Genomic DNA, 24,168 nt, shown 5'->3' with positions numbered 1-24,168 from the left:
GTAAATGGGCCGCGACAGACAGACTGCTTATCTTATCTCCTAATGCGCAAATAAAGCCTTTAGAAGTCTAGACGAGCGTTACCGTACCCCAAGTCTCGCGAGCGTATCGCTCGGAAAGCACAGCGCCGCTCGCGAGAAGAATAAGTCGAGGCCATCTTGATTTGGTTGACTCTTGAGATTTTAGGGTGTACCATCTATAACTATGTGCATAACTACAGTCATCACCAACGACGTCCATAACTAACTACATGCATAACTACATGCGTAATTACGTCCATAACTACATGCATAACTACATGCATAATTGCATGCATAATTACGTCCATAACTACATGCATAACTACATGCATAATTACATGCATAATTACGTCCATAACTACATGCATAACTACATCCCTACGACGTGGTTAGGGATGGGTACCGTTCACATTTGAACCGATACGGTACCGGTACCTGTGAATCGATACCGGTACCCAACGGTACCTTTTTTCTGTACTTTAGTCTCTAAAAATGTAATCTACCTACCTCAGTTGTAAAAAAAATAAAAATAAAATATCCAAACTTCAAAGAACCACATTTTCGACCGCTTTGGGCTTGCCATTTCCCCGACTGCTTTGTTGTTGAATCAAGTCAAATCCTAGGTAAGCGTGTATTGTGCCGCGTGACCGTTGACGTGAAAAGAAAAAAGTTAAAAAATATATATATTTAAAGTGTAAACAAAAAAATATATATATTTAAACTGTATCTCACGTGAATCGATACTCGGTAGTACAGACATGTTTCGGTAAGTACCTTTAAAAGTACAGAATTCGGTACCCATCCCTAGACGTGGTCTCTCTCTCTCTCTCTCTCTCTCTCTCTCTCTCTCTCTCTCTCTCTCTATCTCTCTCTCTCTCTCTTACATCATATGACCTGATGTGGTCTCTCCCTCCCTCTCTCTCTCTCTCTCTCCCTCTCCCTCTCTCCCTCTCTCTCTCTCTCTCTCTCTCTCTCTCTCTCTTACATCATATGACCTGACGTGGTCGTGGTCTCTCTCTCTCTCTCTCTCTCTCTCTCTCTCTCTCTCTCTCTCTCTCTCTCTCTCTCTCTCTCTCTCTACATCATATGACCTGATGTGGTCTCTCCCTCCCTCTCTCTCTCTCTCCCTCTCCCTCTCCCTCTCCCTCTCTCTCTCTCTCTCTCTCTCTCTCTCTCTCTCTCTCTCTCTCTCTCTCTCTCTCTCTCTCTCTCTCTCTCTCTCTCTCTCTCTCTCTTACATCATATGACCTGATGTGGTCTCTCCCTCCCTCTCTCTCTCTCCCTCTCCCTCTCCCTCTCCCTCTCCCTCTCCCTCTCTCCCTCTCTCTCTCTCTCTCTCTCTCTCTCTCTCTCTCTTACATCATATGACCTGACGCCTGACTCTCTCTCTCTCTCTCTCTCTCTCTCTCTCTCTCTCTCTCTCTCTTACATCATATGACCTGACGTGGTCGTGGTCTCTCTCTCTCTCTCTCTCTCTCTCTCTCTATTTCTCTCTCTCTTACATCATATGACCTGACGTGGTCGTGGTCTCTCTCTCTCTCTCTCCTCTCTCTCTCTCTCTCTCTCTCTCTCTCTCTCTCTCTCTCATCTCTCTCTCTCTCTCTCTCTCTCTCTCTCTCTCTCTCTCTCTCTCTCTCTCTCTCTCTCTCTCTCTCTCTCCCTCCCTCCCTCCCTCCCTCCCTCCCTCCCTCCCTCTCTCGCTCTCTCTCTCGCTCTCTCTCCTCGCTCTCTCTTACCCGCTGCTCGTCCCTCTCCGTGGCTCCGTGGCACCGCTCGATCTTCCAGTAGCGCAGGAAGTCCCTCAGGTAGCCGAACACGGTGAGGATGCCGTAGCTCAGGTACGTGAGCACCGCCACCAGCATGGGCGTCTCCTCGAAGGTCTCGTTGAACGGCCGGACGTACAGGCCGCCATTACAGACCGCTGCCCTCTGCTGGACCTGCAGCGACACGGCGACACGGGGAAGAAGATCAGTATGGTATATAAGGAAAAAGATCAAATGTCTCGTTTTTGGCGCTCAAGCGTTGGCGACGAAACACGAGATTATTTGTTTTTGGCGCCCAATGAGTTAAACATCAGTATTTTAGCATTCTGAAATAACTAGCATAACAAAAAGTCAGGGGGGTGACTACTCTTTTGAGTGAATGGATATTAAAATAATTATTGATACTGTTTTACCTCCCAGCCCCACAGAAGACGTAGGCCTAATGGAGACAAAGCCAAAGACTCGTCATATGGTCTCATCCTTCCCCCCGACGACAGCGAAGAGAATAATCATGTAGAAACTATGTTACCTCACCTGTAGTACTCAATTCCTCATGACACATTATGCTAATTAGCAGTAGTCATACCATACCACCAGTTAAACATTATGCTAATAGCAGTAGCCATACCATACCACCAGTTAAACATTATGCTAATAGCTAGGGATGGGAATCGAGAACCGGAACTGGTTGGGAACCGGTTCCTAATTGTCCGATTCCTGGAATCGCATGCCTCCGTGACTATCGATTCCTCTTATCAATGCCAAGTTTGTCAGTTGCGCATTTTAAAACAATAACGTTAGCGCCACGCATGCAGCCGCATAGCAGACTATTTGATTCCTTGACTAGGAAAACCTAAATGAAAACAAATGCTTTCACTGTATAAATATTCTCCCATTTCATCCATTTTTAGATGATCACAATAGACTGAGGCTGCAGCTAGTGGTTCTCGCGCACCTCAGGAAAATCCTTTCACGCTAGCACAGCGGGGTCAACGGACTCAGGAAAAGGTGAACGAGTGTCACCGAGCAGCAGTCACTAAATTGGTAAGGGCTCGAAATTGCGACCATTTTGGTTGGGGGCTCAACAATAAATGACGATCAGAAATGTCAAGTTGCGTGTTGTTATTCTAACCAGCTTAGTTCTGTTGCATTTCCAATTTATTTATTTAAATTATAAATGTATCAAGAATCGATAAGGGAACCGATAAAGAATCGGATCGATAAGCAGAATCTATAATGGAATCGTATCGATAATATCTTATCAATTCCCATCCCTACTAATAGCGGTAGCCATGCCAGACCACCAGTTAAACATTATGCTAATAGCAGTAGCCATGCCAGACCACCAGTTAAACATGATGCTAATAGCAGTAGCCATGCCAGACCACCAGTTAAACATTATGCTAATAGCAGTAGCCATGCCAGACCACCAGTTAAACATGATGCTAATAGCAGTAGCCATGCCAGACCACCAGTTAAACATTATGCTAATAGCAGTAGCCATCCCATACCACCAGTTAAACATGATGCTAATAGCAGTAGCCATGCCAGACCACCAGTTAAACATTATGCTAATAGCAGTAGCCATCCCATACCACCAGTTAAACATGATGCTAATAGCAGTAGCCATGCCAGACCACCAGTTAAACATTATGCTAATAGCAGTAGCCATCCCATACCACCAGTTAAATATTATGCTTAAAAAAGACCAATAAAAGGAAAGCCTCCGGGCCTGAGTCAGCCTGACCTCCTCTCCTCTGCAGTGTTCCACTACTGTGCAGACCAGCTGGCCCCCGTCTTCACTGACATCTACAATACATCCCTACAACTCTGTTCAGTCCCACAGTGCTTTAAGCAATCCACCATCATCCCGGTCCCCAAAAACCACCAACGACTCTAGAGAGTCGACGACTACAGAGTACAGACCCATAGCCCAGTAGCCATGAAATATTTTGAACATCTGGTCCTGGACTATCTCAAAACCACCAAAGATCTCCCCCAACAATCTGTTCCATAAGCTACAGGACATGGACATCAACCCAGCCATCAACCACTGGATCCTCAATTTCCTCAGCAATAGAACCCAAACAGTCAAGGTGAACAATAAATCATCCCGCCCTCTGACCTTCAGCACTGGGGCCCCCCAGCAGGGCTGTGTCCTTTCCCCCTGGCTCTTCTCCCTCTACACACCAACCAGTTCACCCCCCCTGGACAGCTCAGTCAAGGCCAACCAAGTACGCCGACGACACCACCATCCTGGGCCTCATCTCTGAACAACGATGAGTCCATTTACCAGCAGGAGGTGGACAGAGCAGTGAGGTGGTGCTCAACCAACAACCTCCTGCTCAACACCTCCAAAACCAGACCAACCCATAACCCTAACCTGAATCATTCAAGTTCCTCGGCACCCACATCAGCAATAAACTCAAATGGGACATTATTAACACCACTGCCATCATCAAGAAGGCCCAGCAGCGCCTGTACAGAGTCCAACAACGCCTGCTGGTCCAATTCTACACCGCAATAATACAAACAGCATCCTCCCCTCATCCATCACAGTCTGGTACGGTTCCACTGACAAACACACCAAACGCATCACCAAGACAGCCTCCAAAATAATTGGCTGCCCCCTCCCTCCCCTCTCTGGACTCCATCTACACCTCACACACAGTCACCCGCTCTGTTAAAATAGTCAACGATCCCTCCCACCCAGCACACCACTTATTCCAGCACATGCCCTCAGGTCGCTACAGGTACATTTTAACCAGACACACACACGCTTCACCAACAGTTTTTTCCCCACAGCAGTCCGAACACTAAACACCCTGGCCCCCCCCCCCCCCTTGCACAGACGGGCAAGCATCCGACACTGACTGACACTTTTATATGCGACTGTCCTGTATGTATTTATGTATTAATTGTGGGGATTGGGAGGTGGGAGGGGGGCGTTTGATGTGTCATGTTGATGTCCCAGTGCTAATTAACATGCAGTACCGCAAACAATTACCACCAACATAGTTGTGTGGCATTAAAGTATCTTGTATCTTGTAGTAGCCATATCATACCACCAGTTAAATATTATGCTAATAGCAGTAGCCATTAGGGCTGGGGGCGATTCTTGCTAAAATGTGAATCACGATTTTTCTCTCTAAGAATTGAGATCACGATTCTCTGACACAATTCTTATTTTTTCAATAAAATCATTTATTGCACTCTTTAACATATATCAAAGTGCTTGACTTAAACTTAAACATAACATATATGAAAGTGCTCGACTTAAACTTAAAAGTCTCTTGTAACATACAAAATAACTCAAGTCAGAATCGTCATCATTTAAAAAAAAAAAGTAAAAGGTAAAAAAATAATAATAATAAAAATAAAAATAAATTATTTTTTTTTATAAAAAAGAAATCGTCATCATTTAGAAATGAGATTGCATAGGTCTATGAATCGAGATCGCGATTTTTTTTCTGATTAATTGCCAAGCCCTAGTAGCCATACCATACCACCAGTTAAATATGATGCTAATAGCAGTAGTCATAACATACCACCAGTTAAATATGATGCTAATAGCAGTAGTCATATCACACCACCAGTTAAATATGATGCTAATAGCAGTAGTCACATCACACCACCAGTTAAATATGATGCTAATAGCAGTAGTCACTGCTGGTCCCGAGAGAGCGGCCGAGAAGAAGTGTAGAAAGTCACGCCTCACTGCTGACATCGCCACATATCACAACCTCTTGTTAGCATACTGTCAACGCTTCTCTCTTTCACCATAGGATCGAGGCCTGCTGCCAAGAACCTTCGCAATCTGCATGCTACCAAATTAATTGCATCACTGTAATGTTTTAGAAAAACATAACATGCTAAGTTTCAAGAATGTCCAAGTTTTCAAATATACTCGCTTCATGTACACGGTTCTGCATGGACTTGCCCCTCCCCCCCATTGAATGACTTCATCCAACAGAAAGCAGACACTGGCATTACCACCAGGGCCATCAGTAGAGGGGACTGTAAGGTGCCTTTTCGGTATACTACCTTTGCTAAAACTGTGTTCTCTGTTAAAGGTGGTAACTACTGGAATAGCCTACCAGTTGTGATTAGAGAGTGCCCCACATACTCCATGTTCAAGACCCATCTTAAACTGCATCTTAAGGCAAACCAGAACTGTGATCATTTTTTATCTGATTTAGTTTATGTAACTTGTTTCTTGTTTTTATTGTTGTTTTTAATCATTGATTGTCACAATGCTTTTACCTTAGGCAGGCTATTTATTTATTTGAAAGAGTTTCGCTGTCTCCTGTTTAGGGACTACGGGTGTAAATGAGCTCTTGCTACCACCCGGCATGTTTACTGTGTTGTATTTTGTGCTTGATGTTCATTAACATGTGCTGTCCCTATCAAATAAACTAACAAACAAACCATGTCCTCCCTCCTCACTCCCCCCCCCCACCCCCTCCTCCCTCATCTCTCTCTGCCGAAGACTTTGCGATCTTCTTTGAAGAAAAAGTGGAGAACATCCGCAGCTCCTTCTCCCAACCCCCCCCCCACCCATTCCAAACACTGAATCGAGAACCTCATCCTTCACTCTGTCATCTTTCTCTTCCATCACAGACCCTGACACTGGTAATGTCGAACCGTCCCACTCCCACTACATGCCAGCTGGACCGGCTACCCTCCCCACTCCTCCAGACCATAGCACCAGACATTCTCCATTCTCCTTCTCATTCAATAGTCATATAATACCACCAGTTAAACATTATGCTAATAGCAGTAGTAGTCACATCATACCACCAGTTAAACATTATGCTAATAGCAGTAGTAGTCACATCATACCACCAGTTAAACATTATGCTAATAGCAGTAGTAGTCACATCATACCACCAGTTAAACATTATGCTAATAGCAGTAGCCATAACATACCACCAGTTAAACATTATGCTAATAGCAGTAGTCATAACATACCACCAGTTAAACATTATGCTAATAGCAGTAGTCATAACATACCACCAGTTAAACATTATGCTAATAGCAGTAGTCATAACATACCACCAGTTAAACATTATGCTAATAGCAGTAGTCATAACATACCACCAGTTAAACATTATGCTAATAGCAGTAGTCATAACATACCACCAGTTAAACATTATGCTAATAGGAGTAGTCATAACATACCACCAGTTAAACATTATGCTAATAGCAGTAGTCATAACATACCACCAGTTAAACATTATGCTAATAGCATAGCATAGTCCACCGTTCTGGGCAGACCTCTCCGCGGATGCGGAGCTAATGATGCTAATGATGGAGCATCGCCGTCGGTTGTGTGATAGTAAAGGGTTAACCTTCTGTCGTGTGGCAGTGAAAGGGTTAAGAGACCAAAAGTAATTGGACAAATCCAAATTGTCACTTTTAATACTTGGTTGTAAAAATCCATTGCAGTCAATGAATGACTGCAATCTGGAACCCCATAGACATGAAATAGCAAGTATAGCATAAGGATATAGAGTAAAAACTGTATATTGTATAGAACCGTACATAGGACCCAGTGCCTTAATTTGTAGCTAAACATTGTATTGCATTATCTCAGGACTTTAACATGTCTATTTTATCATGCCTATTTTATGTCTATTTTATTACCTGTTTATTATGTCTATTTTATTATTTAGTATTATTGCACAATCAAAGCGGGCACGGCCACCCGCATTTCACTGTATATGCCCTGGTATGTATGTGACAAATAAGGCATAAAAGAAAATATTGTTCGTTTCCTGTTGGTTGTCAGTTAAGGCCATGGGTAGGTAGGGAATTTATGTTTATCTGCCAAGCCTCTGCCACTGCAACTCAAACTTGTTACACAAGTCTGCAAACAGCTTGATTGTTTAACCCTTTCACTGCTGCACTGCCAAACGGTTAACCCTTTCACTGTGACAATACAGAAGGTGAACCCTTTCCACTGCCACACGGCGGCAGGTTAACCCTTTCACCACCACACACTACAGACGGTTAACCCTTTACTATCACACTACAGAAGGTTGACCCTTTACTATCACACGACAGCATGTTAACCCTTTCACTACCACACTACAGAACTAAGGTTAACCCTTTACTATCACACTACAGACGGTTATTAACATTCTGTAGTGTGGTAGTGAAAGGGTTAATTTCAGGTCCAGTGTGGTGGTGTAAGTGTACAGAGCCAAAATGATGAGAACTGTGTCAATGTCTAAATATGTATGGATCCGGTAGGTTAGAACAGTTACCATAGCGTCGGTCGGGCGGGGAGAGGAGAGGAGGATGGTCAGATGGTATTGCTTCACATTTTGCTGAGTTTTAATATGATGAGATTTTCTCTGATATGCGAATGTGTCATTTATAGGTCTGTGTGTGTGTGTGTGTGTGTGTGTGTGTGTGTGTGTGTGTGTGTGTGTGTGTGTGTGTGTGTGTGTGTGTGTGTGTGTGTGTGTGTGTGTGTGTGTGTGTGTGTGTGTGTGTGTGTGCGTGCGTGTAGGTAGTGAGGCTGACGAACATCTCGCTTATCATAAAGGTTGTACACAGACCACATTGTCAAGACGAGGGCATTGTGTTATCGTGGCAGAGAGAGAGGGAGAGAGAGACATTATTTTGAGAGTCAAATGAGGTGACAGTTGAACGCGCAGCCGTCTACATACCTCCTCCAAGTCGCGTCGCGCTATTCTGTTGAATATTTCAGACAAAGATTCACGGCTAATCAAAACAAGACATGTGTGTCTGTCTGTCTGTCATGCTATGTGGGTTTTACAGCAAAACATACGGTACAGAGATGCTTCCTCCCAACGACGCGGCCTACAGTCATACTTACACAATTAAAGGGGACGTATTTTTGTCCTTTTTCAACAAGTAAATATAGGTCTTTGAGGTGCCCTAAATATGTCTTTGAAGTTTTTCTTTTCTGAAAAGGAACCCCACTCAGATTATACATTCTAGCAGCCTCTATGCTGCACCCTCCCTTTCAGTCCTGTTCTCATTCTAGCAGCCTCTATACCTCTCTGTTTCAGTCCTGTTCTCATTCTAGCAGCCTCTATACCTCTCTGTTTCAGTCCTGTTCTCATTCTAGCAGCCTCTATACCTCTCTGTTTCAGTCCTGTTCTCATTCTAGCAGCCTCTATACCTCTCTGTTTCAGTCCTGTTCTCATTCTAGCAACCAAAAACCTCTCTGTTTCAGTCCTGTTCTCATTCTAGCAGCCTCTATACCTCTCTGTGTCAGTCCTGTTCTCATTCTAGCAGCCTCTCTACCTCTGTTTCAGTCCTGTTCTCATTCTAGCAGCCTCTATACCTCTCTGTTTCAGTCCTGTTCTCATTCTAGCAGCCTCTATACCTCTCTGTTTCAGTCCTGTTCTCATTCTAGCAGCCTCTATACCTCTGTTTCAGTCCTGTTCTCATTCTAGCAGCCTCTATACCTCTCTGTTTCAGTCCTGTTCTCATTCTAGCAGCCTCTATACCCCTCTGTTTCAATCCTGTTCTCATTCTAGCAGCCTCTATATCTCTGTTTCAGTCCTGTTCTCATTCTAGCAGCCTCTATACCTCTCTGTTTCAGTCCTGTTCTCATTCTAGCAGCCTCTATATCTCTCTGTTTCAGTCCTGTTCTCATTCTAGCAGCCTCTATATCTCTCTGTTTCAGTCCTGTTCTCATTCTAGCAGCCTCTATACCTCTCTGATTCAGTCCTGTTCTCATTCTAGCAGCCTCTATACCTCTCTGTTTCAGTCCTGTTCTCATTCTAGCAGCCTCTATACCTCTCTGTTTCAGTCCTGTTCTCATTCTAGCAGCCTCTATACCTCTCTGTTTCAGTCCTGTTCTCATTCTAGCAGCCTCTATACCTCTCTGTTTCAGTCCTGTTCTCATTCTAGCAGCCTCTATACCTCTCTGTTTCAGTCCTGTTGTCATTCTAGCAGCCTCTATACCCCTCTGTTTCAGTCCTGTTCTCATTCTAGTAGCCTCTATACCTCTGTTTCAGTCCTGTTCTCATTATAGTAGCCTCTATACCCCTCTGTTTCAGTCCTGTTCTCATTCTAGCAGCCTCTACACCTCTGTTTCAGTCCTGTTCTCATTCTAGCAACCTCTATACCTCTGTTTCAGTCCTGTTCTCCTTCTAGCAGCCTCTATACCTCTCTGTTTCAGTCCTGTTCCCATTATAGCAACCTATACCTCTCTGTTTCAGTCCTGTTCTCATTCTAGCAGCCTCTATACCGCTCTGTTTCAGTCCTGTTGTCATTCTAGCAGCCTCTATACCTCTCTGTTTCAGTCCTGTTCTCATTCTAGCAGCCTCTATACCTCTCTGTTTCAGTCCTGTTCTCATTCTAGCAGCCTCTATACCTCTCTGTTTCAGTCCTGTTCTCATTCTAGCAGCCTCTATACCTCTCTGTTTCAGTCCTGTTGTCATTCTAGCAGCCTCTATACCTCTGTTTCAGTCCTGTTCTCATTCTAGCAGCCGCTATACCTCTGTTTCAGTCCTGTTGTCATTCTAGCAGCCTCTATACCTCTGTTTCAGTCATGTTCTCATTCTAGCAACCTATACCTCTCTGTTTCAGTCCTGTTCTCATTCTAGCAGCCTCTATACCTCTCTGTTTTAGTCCTGTTCTCATTCTAGCAGCCTCTATACCTCTCTGTTTCAGCCCTGTTCTCATTCTAGCAGCCTCTATACCTCTCTGTTTTAGTCCTGTTCTCATTCTAGCAGCCTCTATACCTCTCTGTTTCAGTCCTGTTCTCATTCTAGCAGCCTCTATACCTCTGTTTCAGTCATGTTCTCATTCTAGCAGCCTCTATACCTCTCTGTTTCAGTCCTGTTCTCATTCTAGCAGCCTCTATACCTCTCTGTTTCAGTCCTGTTCTCATTCTAGCAGCCTCTATACCTCCCTTTCAGTCCTGTTCTCATTCTAGCAGCCTCTATACCTCTCTGTTTCAGTCCTGTTCTCATTCTAGCAGCCTCTATACCTCTCTGTTTCAGTCCTGTTCTCATTCTAGCAGCCTCTATACCTCTCTGTTTCAGTCCTGTTCTCATTCTAGCAGCCTCTATACCTCTGTTTCAGTCCTGTTCTCATTCTAGCAGCCTCTATACCTCTCTGTTTCAGTCCTGTTCTCATTCTAGCAGCCTCTATACCTCTCTGTTTCAGTCCTGTTCTCATTCTAGCAGCCTCTATACCTCTCTGTTTCAGTCCTGTTCTCATTCTAGCAGCCTCTATCTATACCTTTCTGTTTCAGTCCTGTTCTCATTCTAGCAGCCTCTATACCTCTGTTTCAGTCCTGTTCTCATTCTAACATCCTCTATACCTCTGTTTCAGTCCTGTTCTCATTCTAGCAGCCTCTATACCTCTCTGTTTCAGTCCTGTTCTCATTCTAGCAGCCTCTATACCTCTCTGTTTCAGTCCTGTTCTCATTCTAGCAGCCTCTATACCTCTCTGTTTCAGTCCTGTTCTCATTCTAGTAGCCTCTATACCTCTCTCTGTTTCAGTCCTGTTCTCATTCTAGCAGCCTCTATACCTCTCTGTTTCAGTCCTGTTGTCATTCTAGCAGCCTCTATACCTCTCTGTTTCAGTCCTGTTCTCATTCTAGCAGCCTCTATACCTCTCTGTTTCAGTCCTGTTCTCATTCTAGCAGCCTCTATACCTCTCTGTTTCAGTTTGTTGTCATTCTGTAACAACAATGTATATATTAGGGCTGCACGATTTTGGGAAATAATCTAATTGCGATTTTTCGGACAGATATTGCGATTGTGATAAAATTTGCGATTATAATAAATAAATAAAATAAGCAGCCCCACAGAGGTTTATTGTAAAATGCGGCTTGTATCTGGCCTATGCGGTGGGTCTGTTCGGGACACCGAGCCTGAAAATGTTTCTTTTTACCTGGGAATCGATACCGGTACCCAACTGTACCTTTTTTTCTGTACTTTACTCTCCCTCTCTGAAGTCTAAACTTCACAACACACAATCTAAAACCCCTTACCTCCCTCTCCCAAACCGTTCCTACAACAATAACAACAACTTGCAAAGGAGATCTTGTATCTCAATGGGACTTCCTGGTTAAATTAAAATTAAAAAAAAAAAATTATAAAAAAAAGTGAGATTTTTTTTGCGATATGCTAATTGCATCATTTCAAATCACGATTTCGATTGGAAATCGATTAATCGTTCAGCCCTAGTATATATTTAACATGTTTTCAGTGTTTGTTGAGACAACCCCTCATTCTGTAAAGACAATTGCAACAGCAACACACAGGAACATTTTTGACAACGTGTCTCCTTTAAAACTAGACAACTTGAAATATTGATTTTAACATGGACAATATTGTAAAAAGAAAACGGGCAAACACACAGTTAGAAGAACCACAGACTAAGACTAATGCTGTAATGCTGTGTGATACAATGACTTGTTTGCTTGTGAGGAAATTGAGCCCAAATTAAACAAGGGCGGTGTACTGCAGTGCAGGCTACACCGCATGGGGGGGGGGCTCAGGAGGTAGAGCGGTCCACCGGAAGGTTCCCGGTTCGATTCCGGCTCCTCCCCGGGCAGTGTGTCGAAGTGTACTTTGAGCAAGGCACTTAACACTTTGAGCAAGACACGGCACCTTGCATAGGGTTGGGCATCGTTTGGATTTGAACGATTCCGGTTCCGATTCCGATTCTCCATATCGATTCCTGTTCTAGACGATTATCGCTTCCGATTCTTTGAGGTGCAGGTCAAAACAGGTCACAGCTTATTTCGCAGGAGAACCGGAAGTTAGGAACCGGTTCCTATTAGAACAGGTTTTCGGTGCCCAACCCTCCTTGCATGGTTGCCTTCGCCGTGAATGTGTGAGTGTTGGACGTCCCGTGATGACGACCGGGAGGATGCGACGCCCCCTTGCCTCAAATAGATCCGCCATCAGCTCTATCTTTAATCTTTCAAAATGTTCAGTTGCTATTGCGTGCACTTATCTGTGTTTCATTACGCTTGTGAGTGCATGCTTTACCAACTGTTTTGCCTGTTTTATTGCAACACTACTATCACCGACATCTAAGAAGGGAGATCCCCCCTTGAACGGCCCTTCTAAGGTTTCTCTCCTCCACATTGCCTGTGGTGCATTTTTTCCTATTGCTAGGTTTTAGTGAGTTTTTCCTTACGTGGGGTATGTCTGGGAGTGTTGCATTTATTTATTTTATTTATTTAAAATGTTTTGGACTTTATGGTGTTTTTGTTTTGTTCTTGATTTATTGTGATGTTTCTTCTTGACTTGTTTAAAGAAGACGTGTCCGGCCCATGGGGACATTAACGTGTGTTATTGGGCCTTACAAATACATTTGATTTGATGTGAGTGAATGGGTAAGTGAATGGATATACCATATGGTTTTGGTATATGGTTTTAGCAGACTAGTCACTTGAATAAAACTGTGTTTATCTAAAAGAAAAACAGCATTATTTTGTAGCAGAACATAGCCACAACAGCATGCCAGCTTGATAGCACAGATCTATTGCATATAACCTAGTGCTGTCAGGCGATTAAAACAATTTTTCTAATTAATTACAGGATTTGTAATTAATTAATCTAATTAATCGCATTTTAATTGCATAACCATTTTATGCCTAATATTCTATAATCATATTTCAAATTGCATGTGTCCGGGTGGCAGAATTCAGTACTGTATCTACAAAACCTTCTGTTTAATAATCTTCCATTTATTAATTTGCTTAGATTTTTCAGGTCTGGTCAATTTGAGCATGGTGTTATTCACAGTCAAAGATAAAAAAAAAATGTATTGATATTCTCATTTGGTTCATTACAATTTACTCAAGCCTAGTAACAGACACAGTATTTCTGACACTGGGAATACATTACCTTTATTTTTTTATTAATTTTGAATTCATTTTCATAACGTGATCATTTGCTGTGTAATTAATTAATCTAATTAACGCGATAAACTGACAGCCCTAGTATAAACATGAAATATTCACATGTGTAGTCAAGTTAGACCGCGCTCACAAGTTCTCACACTGGGTGCTGTAATCCCATAAAGTTCAGTATATCAAAAAGCAGGGTAGCCGGACCAGCACTCACAGGTTCAATGTTTTTTAATGGCAGCCTGAATAAAAAGCAGACATCTTCAGTGATATGGCTAGATATGTAAAAGGTGAAAGACTCACACTCACTGCCATGATGCCGATTTTGGCTAAATGACATCCAGCCGTTTTCCTTTGAAACAACTTTTAGTCAGGGGAGTGTCATGGTTTCTCCATAGAGCCCCGTCATACTTCTTTAGTAGAGCCATATGGAATCCGCGATCACGGAATCGCGGACGGAATCGCGGAATTGAGCAATAAAAATGGAATCCACTATAAAAAAAAAATTTAAAATTAAATCTTTTTTTTTTTTACTTTTTTTTTTTTTTATGTTGTGGGACTTGTACAGCACTTTGTTCAACTTTGTCAGTGCTGTAAAGTTTAAACCTTTTAAAATCTTAGACAAACAAAACACTTTGCTTTCATGAAATATTGTAAGCCGTCATTTGAGGCTTTATAAAAGCAGCACAATGAACACAAATCTGTCAGTGCCGAGTCCGACCTCATCTTAAATAACAAACAGCATTGCTTGTTGTAGTTAACAAAGAGAGGCAAAGTTGATTTTGCAAAAATATATATAATTTTTATTTTTATTTTTAATAATCAAATTTTATTTTCATATTCGAATCCCATGCCCATCGAACGAAGCTTCGAAGCTTCAAAGTATTTAAGACGGCCCTATTAAATGGACTGTTATATCTTATTAAATTGTGGACATTTATTCATTCCCACTTATTAGACACTATTTCTGATGGTAAAATGAGCGTACAAAGCAAAATACAGAATTCTGAAATATTAAAACGGAAAAAACGGAATTTGGAACAAAATAAAATGGAATTTGGAAAAAAATAAAACGGATTTCATATGGCTCTATTCTTTAGCGCAGCAGCTCATGCAGGTAGGGGGGCAACTTAGTCACGTGACTCAGTTGGTATTGCTGATTGGCTCGACCACGGTATGTTTGTATACAGCGAACGGGTCTATAGGCGAGGTAGATTACTTAGTAGTGCATAATAGTAAAAGACAGTACGAAGGTTAATCGTTTTTTTTTATGTTCAGAGACTAAACAAAATACTACTGTGAGTGAACCGTTGTTTGCATTACTGCCATATAAGCAGCAGGGCTTGACATTAACTTGTTGGCTCACCAGCCACTGTGGCTACTAGTGGTGCTTTTTCCAAAGTCACTAGTAGCCACTCAGCATTTTCACCAGCCAAAAATCCCAGCGCTCGCGCCCCCCACCCAAAAAGTTATAAATATATAGGTAATTGGACAATGTAACTGCGTGCATTTGTTTTGGACATAAGATTTTATTTGAACAGAAACATCTAAAATAACATCTAATCCAAAATGTCAGTAGTGTTGTGTGCTAAAAAATAACATCTAACGCCAAATGGGAGGGGGGGGGGGGGGTCAAAGGTCAAGGTTTCCTTACCTCCACAGGCGGGCAATAGAGCACGGGTAAACGGCAGGAGTAACTATGACTCTAGCATGACCCTACGACGGGGATATATGCAACGGACACCCCGAGGTTAGCAGATTGGGGTCGAAGCTCAATGAGAGTGTTGTCAAAGTGAAGAGATTCTAAAGAGACTACCTTTAAAACATAAACAAACCTCCCACTGTAGAACAGGCCTTCCCCTTAGGGACAATTCCAAAGCCAAATCTACAATCAACACCGGATATATCTTTATAATATCTGAAGAACAACATCTCACATTACTGTAAGCATTGCTTGTAAAATATGGTGTAATTGACAGACCGTCTATTTCCACTGTTAATTTATTGTTTTGAGTTAGGGGGCGGGCTAAATCACATTTTCCTCCTGCTGCTCTTCGCACATGGAATGTGCAAATTGAGAGGTGCTTTGACTATGAAATTATACTATTATTATTATTATTATTATTATTATTATTATTATTATTATTATTATTATTATTATTATATATAATAGTATAGTTATTATTAGGGATGCTCGATATTGGCTTTTTTACCGATACCGATATACCGATATTCAAGTTCAAGTTCAAGTTCAAGTTCTTTAATAGTTGTCATACAGAAGTACAGAATACTTTCATACAAAATGCTTCTTACTGTTACGCTCCAGAGACTGTGCTAGACAAGATAGTATCAAATAACATAATAACATAATATAGCATGAATTTAGAAGAAGAAAATGAGGTCACAGTTGTTCGGTATAGACATATGTACAATGTTCTGAGTTACCATATAATACACAATACACAATACTATGCAGTGTACTAATGTACAGTACTATCTAGTGCAAAGCAGAAATGGGATGAGGTACAATTTTAGGTACAATTTACAGTAAGGTGTACGAGTTGTAGTGCAATCCTTCATCCATAAATATAAAGTGTGGGGAGTGGGTGCTACAGTGTGTTTGTTTAAAGTGGGTGTGTGCTATAAAGTGTGTGTAGTGGGTGCTACAGTGTGTTTGTTTAAAGTGAGTGTGTGCGTGTGGATGTGTGTGCTATGTGTGTTTGGTGGTTGTTGTTGTGTAGTGTTCATTCATTGTTCGTTTAGCAGCCTGATGGCCTGGGGATAGAAGCTACTTCTGAGTCTTTCTGTGCTCGCCTTGAGACTCCTGTATCGCTTGCCTGACGGCAGCAGTTCAAAGAGGCAGTTGTTCGGGTGGCTCGAGTCCTTAATAATTCTCTTAGCCTTCCCCTTGCAACGCTTGTAGTAAATGTTCTGGAGGGTGGGGAGCCCCCCTCCAATTGTGCGTTCGGCTGAACGTGTCACTCTTTGTAGTCTGCTTTGGTCTTTTGCAGTGCTATTCCCAAACCAGGAGGTGATGTTGCCGGTCAAGATGCTCTCTATTGTACATGAGTAGAAGTTCTTAAGGATCTTCTGGCTGACTTGGAACTTCCTTAGGCGCCTGAGGAAGTAGAGGCGTTGTCGTGCCTTCTTCACCACACTGTTAATGTGTATGGTCCATGTCAAGTCCTCGGATATGTGGGCTCCGAGGTACTTGAAGCTGTTGACTCTCTCAACCGGTGCCCCGTCGATGCTGAGGGGGCTGTAGTCCTTGACCCCCGACCTCCTGAAGTCCACAATCATCTCCTTTGTTTTGCTGACGTTCAGGGAGAGGCTGTTTTCCTGGCACCATCCCGCCAGGACCTTGACCTCTTCCAGGTAGGCCCTCTCGTCGTTGGCAGAGATCAGGCCCACCACCACTGTGTCGTCAGCAAATTTGACGATTGTATTGCTACTCCGCTGAGCCACACAGTCGTGTGTGTACAGGGAGTAGAGGAGGGGACTCAGAACACAGCCCTGGGGGGCCCCTATGTTGAGGGTGATGGATGAGGAGGTGCAGTTGCCTGCTCTCACCACCTGGGGTCTGCCAGTCAGGAAGTCCAAGACCCACTGGCAGAGGTCATAGCCCAAGCCCAGGTCCCTGAGCTTGGCTATGAGTATGGAGGGGACTATGGTATTGAATGCCGAGCTGTAGTCGATGAATAGCATTCTCACATAGTTCCCCTGCCTCTTGTCCAGGTGTGATGCTGCTGTGTGCAGCACATGGGATATGGCGTCCTCCGTGGACCTGTTGGGGCGGTATGCAAATTGCAGGGGGTCCATGTTGATGGGGAGGGAGGAGCAGATGTAGCCCTTTACTAGCTTCTCAAAGCACTTCATGGCTATGGAGGTGAGAGCTACAGGGCGGTAGTCGTTGAGGCAAGCAGGCTTGGATTTTTTGGGTACAGGGATAATAGTGGACTTCTTCAGGCAGGTGGGGATGACAGCCTGTTCTAAGGACAGGTTAAATATGTCAGTGAATACTGGGGCCAGTTGGTCGGCACAGACTTTTAGGACGCGGCCGGGGATGCCGTCCGGACCTGCTGCCTTCCTGATATTCACTTTTTTAAAGGTCCGCCTCACCTCATGCTCTGTTACCCTGAACACTGCGCCTCCATCAGCAGCCGACCCCCCCCCCCCCCCATTGCCGAGGCTTGTGAGCTGGTGTTGTTATTACCAGCATCAAACCTCGCATAGAAGGTATTGAGGTCGTTTGCTAAGGAGATGTCACTGTTCAGTTTGAGGGAGGCGCCTTTGTAGTCTGTCATCGTTTTGAGCCCCTGCCACATAGCTCTAGAGTCAGCTTGTTCAAACTGGAGTTCAATTTTATCCCTGTAGCGCCGTTTGGCCTCTGACACTGTCCTCCTTACGTTGTGTTGCGCCACCTTGTGGTCATTCATGTTGCCTGCCACTAGGCCGTCATTGTATGCTTTGGTGCGCTCTCTCAGAGCTTCACGGACGGATTTGTCTACCCAGGGTTTTTGATTTGGGTAAACTTTCATTTTGGTAGTGGGGATTGTTTCTTTCACCCTAGTACAGACATAGTCCAGCACTGTCTCCGTGTAGGCATTAATGTTATCTGTGTCGCGGAATACAATCCAGTCTGTGTTGTGAAACACTGACCGGATCGTATCCTCTGACGTCACATCCCATTTCTGCACCTCTCGCGAGACTACGGGAGTACTTTTAATTCTTTGTCTGTACTTTGGTGTAAGGAAAATGGATGCGTGATCTGACTTGCCAAAGCCACTATCAGAATGAGCCTTGTAGCCACCTTTAAATTGCGTGTAACAGTGATCTAGGATGTTACCGCCTCTGGTGTTGCAAGTCACATGCTGGTAGAAATCAGGCAATACCTTTCTCAGATTGGCGCTATTGAAATCTCCCAGTACTAAAATGGCGGCGTTAACGTTCGTCGCTTGTATACTATTTACCTCGTCGTGGAGTCTGGAGAGCGCGGCGTTGTTGTTGGCTTGCGGTGGAATATACACTCCGACCAGGACGATCGCCGTTAACTCCCTCGGGAGGAAGAAAGGACGACACTTGATGGTTATATATTCCAGTTCTGGGGAGCAGTGGTTGGATAATTCCTTCACATTCGTTGGATCACTCCAATTTTTGTTAAACATGAAGGCAATACCTCCACCACGTTGTTTACCGGACTCTGATTGTGTCCGATCCTTCCTATGGATAAAGAAGTGATCCGCTGGTTGAATCGCGTGATCTGGAACCTCCGGTGTTAGCCATGTTTCGGTGAAGCAAAGGACATTGCAGTCCCTAACGTCTCTTTGATATTGAATCCTTGCTCGGATGTCATCCAGTTTATTGTCTATTGATTGTACATTGGCTAGCAATATACTGGGAAGTGGTGTACGGTGTCGTCTGGATCTCAGCCTGTTTCGGATCCCAGCCCTTTTTCCTCAACGTCTTTTCCTGGGCTCTGGGAACAAAGGATCTGGTCCTAGTCTCCGGAGGATTTCTTCCGGCCATTGATGTGGTTCGGAAAGTTGATCCAGCGAGTAATCCAGTTGGTAAGTTTCCCGTAATCCAATGTCTATGAGTGACTGACGGTCATATACATTAAATGCACCAACAGTTGGTACGCACAAAACTCTAAAAACTATAAATATTAACAAAAGTAAACACAGTCTCGACGGAGCAAACAGAGAGGCAGCCGAACGGGGCGGCGCCATCATCAAGGTGTCCAACTCTTAATTTCCGATACCGATATCAACCGATATCAACCGATACCGATATATGTAGGGGTTTCCCCCCAAAAAAACGGAATAATTTCAGGTAATTAACATTACATATCTCTTGTCGTGGAATTAACACAACATTATGCATACTTTTGACAATAAAAAAAATCAGAATCTGTTCTTACTTGCTTGCCTGGCTAAATAAAGGTTAAATAAATGTAAAAAAAAACGATACCGATATTTTCTGATATCACATTTTAATGCCAATATCGGTAGGCCGATAATATCGGACATCCCTAGTTATTATAATAGTATAATTTGTATACTCCTGGAGAGTCCCTCCCACCCCCTCTACGATGAGCTAGTCAAGAAGAGAAACACGTTCAGTCACAGACTATTACCACCATGTACCTGTACTGTACCTCCCCTCCCCCTCCCCCATGCTGCTATGATGCCTGAATTTCCCCACAAGGGGATCAATAAAGGAATATCTTATCTTATCTTATTATACTTTTGTGGAACTGTCCATTGACCATGAACGGAAAGAAATACAAATGAAATGAAATGAAAGATGGAAAAAGGATCATTCACCGGCGACACCTTTTTAGGCTGAAAGCCATGCCTCACTAACCTCTACCTACTGTACACAGCTGTCATTACAACAAGCCTCTACGGTAAAAAAAAATAGGTAAAACATGGTAAATGTCTGGCAGCAACTGTCGCCAAATACTTACTGTGACATGACAGTAAAATACCCCCAATTAAAATAAAGTGGAAAAGCAATTAACCTTCTGCAGTGTGGTAGTGAAAGGGTTAACAATTTGTCGTGTGGCAGTGAAAGGGTTCATATGGACCCCCGCCCCCCCCCCCCCTGCCCTAGTGACTTCATAAACGGATTTAACCTACACTTGCAAACCTATATGCCCTCAAAGCCACTTACTCTGACAGAGCTGGTCTCGAGTTTCCAAAGCGCTTTACAATTCGTTCCTCACATTTCACCCCCTTCACTCACACACACATTCACACACACGTTCACACACACGTTCACACACACACACACATTCACACACACGTTCACACACACACACACACGTTCACACACACACACACACTGACGGCGGAGGCGACCGTGCTGCGAGGTGCCGACCTGGGCCCCGTTCCCCGTACCTGGATAACTGAGTTAGCCGGATAACTTTCGGTTAAGTCTGACTTAAGCCGGACTTTCCGGTTCCCCGTACCTGGGTTTTCCAAATCACCATGACAACAGATCCAAAAGTTTGAGCCTGGTCGAAAGCAGGGTTTAAGTTCAAGTTAGCCGGATCAACCATCGCCACGCCCCCGCAAAGGAGTGACAGCGCGTTTCCTGAAATTATTCCCACAGTCTAGGATCTGCGTTATACCATTCTGAATTACGTTTTTGTGCTCCATTCTTCCAGAGGGGTCTTTTGAAATGTAAAATAGACCCAAAATGCTGATACTAAATTCACTTTGTCCTAAATAATGCACGTTATATACCGTGGCGCTCGCTCGGTGCAACAACAACAAAATAAAGAATATTCTAAACACGGGTCTCTCGTTCATTAATGTATAAACAATGAATTTATCCCATCTGGCACAGTGGCGTAGCGGTAGTGCTCAAGCCTGGCAATCCGGCGACCGGTGTTCGAAACCCCGTGTTTCCAATATAATTTTTTGGAATATAATATTAATGATTATACGCAAAGGTAGCCTAGTTTTAAGTCGAAATATTATAAATCTACATGCATTGAGGATGTCATTCTTTATATAGCTCTCAACGTGCACCAAATTGAATTATTCCTATATTGCAAAAAGAAGGAGACGACTGGGTTTCGAACCCTGGTCGTCTGCGTGAAAGTCAAAAGAAGAACCCGTTACACCACAGAGAAGATCGACCATACATCAATCAATGGGTAAGGGAGCCGTATCGTTATTCTGTATAACAGTTTTACTAATTATTTTCGCTAGCAAGATCTCATTTGATTATTCAATCCAGCAGGCAAGTTTAAAGAAATATAATCTGATTGATTGAGGTAATGAGGGACTTGAAATTAGCCTATAGATAACGCATTTAACTTGTCGGCGAGGCGATTGAGCCGTACTGCAATATGTTACTAAAGTTTTAAATCAATTAATCAATCAATGCCGCTAGAGAATCAGGATCTCTGCTCTCGACACTTGCTGCCTTCTCGGCTGAGGCGGGCACGCGCACTTATCCTGGGTCTCAAGTCTGGCTTGAGTTAACGAGACTGAATCCACCTTCGAGGAACAGGAAAATCCCGGCTTCAAACATCGGGTTAACTGAATCTGGATAATGACATCTTGATCGACTTAGTTGAACCAGGTACGGGGAATAGGGCCCTGCTCATCGGGAGCAGTTAGGGGGTTAAGTGTCTCGGCTCAAGGACACTTCAACACGCTGCCACCAGGGGGAGCGGGGAATCGAACTGGGAACCTCTGGATTACCAGACGACTGCTCTACCTCCCGAGCCACTGTCGCCCCCCCCCCCCCCCCCCGCCCCCATGTGCCGTTAACCCTTTCACTACCACACTACAGACAGTTAACCCTTTCACTACCACACTACAGAAGGTTAACCCTTTCACTAGCACACTACAGAAGGTTAACCCTTTACTATCACACTACAGACGGTTAACCCTTTCACTATCACCCTACAGACGGTTTTCTGTAGTGTGATAGTAAAGAGTTAACCTTCTGTAGTGTGGTAGTGAAAGGGTTAAAGCCCCTGTGGCTGCTTTACAAAGCTACGGGCTAAGTAGCCAGAGTAACCCAAAGCTTTTCTACATTTTTACAAAGTCTTATAAAGACTAAGTACACACACACACACACACACACACACACACACACACACACACACACACACACAGGCTAATCTCTCGCCTTCAACCATCAACCCCTGGTCTCTCTGCGCTCGCAGCAGCTATTAGGAAGCACATGTGACTGGTGGTCATGCTCCACTCTGAAATACCTTCCAGGCCCGGCAACAGTGACACCCGCGTGAACTTCAGCTTCAACATCAGCTGAGAGTCAATTATGTTGCCATGGCTACCGGCCCGGGCTCCTGAGACTGTCTGTCTGTCTGTCTGTCTGTCTGTCTGTCTGTCTGTCTGTCTGTCTGTCTGTCTGTCTGTCTGTCTGTCTGTCTGTCTGTCTGTCTCTCTGTCTCTCTGTCTGTGTCTGTCTGTCTGTCTGTCTGTCTGTCTGTCTGTCTGTCTGTCTGTCTCCTCTGCTATTGCAACCACATTCGGTGGACATGTGTAGAATATATGATGTCTGGGAGACCATGGCAAGGTTGGTGCCATTTGGCCAATAGGTGGAGCTGTAGCAGCATCATCATGAGTTAAATAGCCATAAAGCTCAGTCTGTCCTTCGCATCATTTATCTCAAGAACCGCTTCCTTCCAACCATTTCACGCTTTGTGGGTGTGTTGCTGACGGTCCACGCGAGTGTGGCGTCCAATGTGATTGGATAAATTTGCGCTTCTCCACAACGCTGCAAGCTGCAATACACTGGTTCTCCACAACGCTGCAAGCTGCAATACACTGCTTCTCCACAACGCTGCAAGCTGCAATACACTGCTTCTCCACAACGCTGCAAGCTGCAATACACTGGTTCTCCACAACGCTGCAAGCTGCAATACACTGGTTCTCCACAACGCTGCAAGCTGCAATACACTGGTTCTTGACAACGCTGCAAGCTGCAATACACTGGTTCTCCACAACGCTGCAAGCTGCAATACACTGGTTCTCGACAACGCTGCAAGCTGCAATACACTGGTTCTCCACAACGCTGCAAGCTGCAATACACTGGTTCTCCACAACGCTGCAAGCTGCAATACACTGCTTCTCCACAACGCTGCAAGCTGCAATACACTGGTTCTCCACAACGCTGCAAGCTGCAATACACTGGTTCTCCACAACGCTGCAAGCTGCAATACACCATGGTTCTTGACAACGCTGCAAGCTGCAATACACCATGGTTCTTGACAACGCTGCAAGCTGCAATACACGAGAAGGCCTGGCCTATAGGGCGGAGGTTGATGAACTGGCACGCTGGTGCCGGGATAACAGCCTACTCCTGAACATTGGTAAAACCAAAGAGCTGATCATGGATTTTAGGAGAATACCGCAGGGGACACACACACCACTGTGGATAAACGGGGCTACCGTGGACAGGGTGAGCAGCTTCAAGTACCTGGGGGTCCACATCACAGAGGACCTGACATGGTCAACACGCATAGATTCTGTGGTAAAAAAAAGGCGAAACAGCACCTCTATCACCTGAGACAGTTAGTTCAGACTGAGTATCGCGGGAAGATACTCCACTCCTTCTACTCCGGGGCTGTAGAGAGCATTCTGACTGGAAGTATCACTGCCTGGTTTGGAAACAGCACGGCACAGGACAGGAAGGCCCTCCAGAGAGTGGTGCGCTCAGCAGAGCGTACTGCGGGTGTTGCACTACCACCCCTATACACCGCGGTTCTCCACAACGCTGTGTACGTGCTCTGAATGGCCACGTTTTGAACATGTGCACTAGTTAGGCTAAATGTAAGGACATGCAGCATTAAAAAAGGGATAGTTAGAATTGTATTTACATTATTAACTTGTATGAAATACTTGGCAGTACTGTAATCTATACGTAACCGGGTTCCAAACAAGCTAGGACGCTTCGGACGGGCAACAAAAAACGAGGTCTCGAAAATAAACAAGGCATAAGGCGACAAAAGGTTTTAACCTTCCACAACAGAAAACAGAG

The 24,168-nt window shown here is 44.1% G+C and overlaps 1 pseudogene across 1 annotated transcript in view; it reads right to left on the bottom strand.

The window, feature by feature from the left end:
- Window positions 1–24,168, bottom strand: part of LOC311225130 (discoidin domain-containing receptor 2-like) — a 61,332-nt pseudogene that overhangs the window by 27,693 nt on the left and 9,471 nt on the right. The window contains exon 2 of the transcript XR_014621038.1: window positions 1,755–1,955. The product of XR_014621038.1 is annotated as a discoidin domain-containing receptor 2-like (transcript). The remainder of the gene's footprint in view (window positions 1–1,754; window positions 1,956–24,168) is intronic.

Source organism: Notolepis coatsorum (genome assembly GCF_963971535.1).
Source record: "Notolepis coatsorum genome assembly, chromosome: 3".
Taxonomy (NCBI): domain Eukaryota; kingdom Metazoa; phylum Chordata; class Actinopteri; order Aulopiformes; family Paralepididae; genus Notolepis; species Notolepis coatsorum.
Note: the sequence above shows the minus strand (reverse complement) of the source record. Positions and strands in the feature narration are given on the sequence as shown.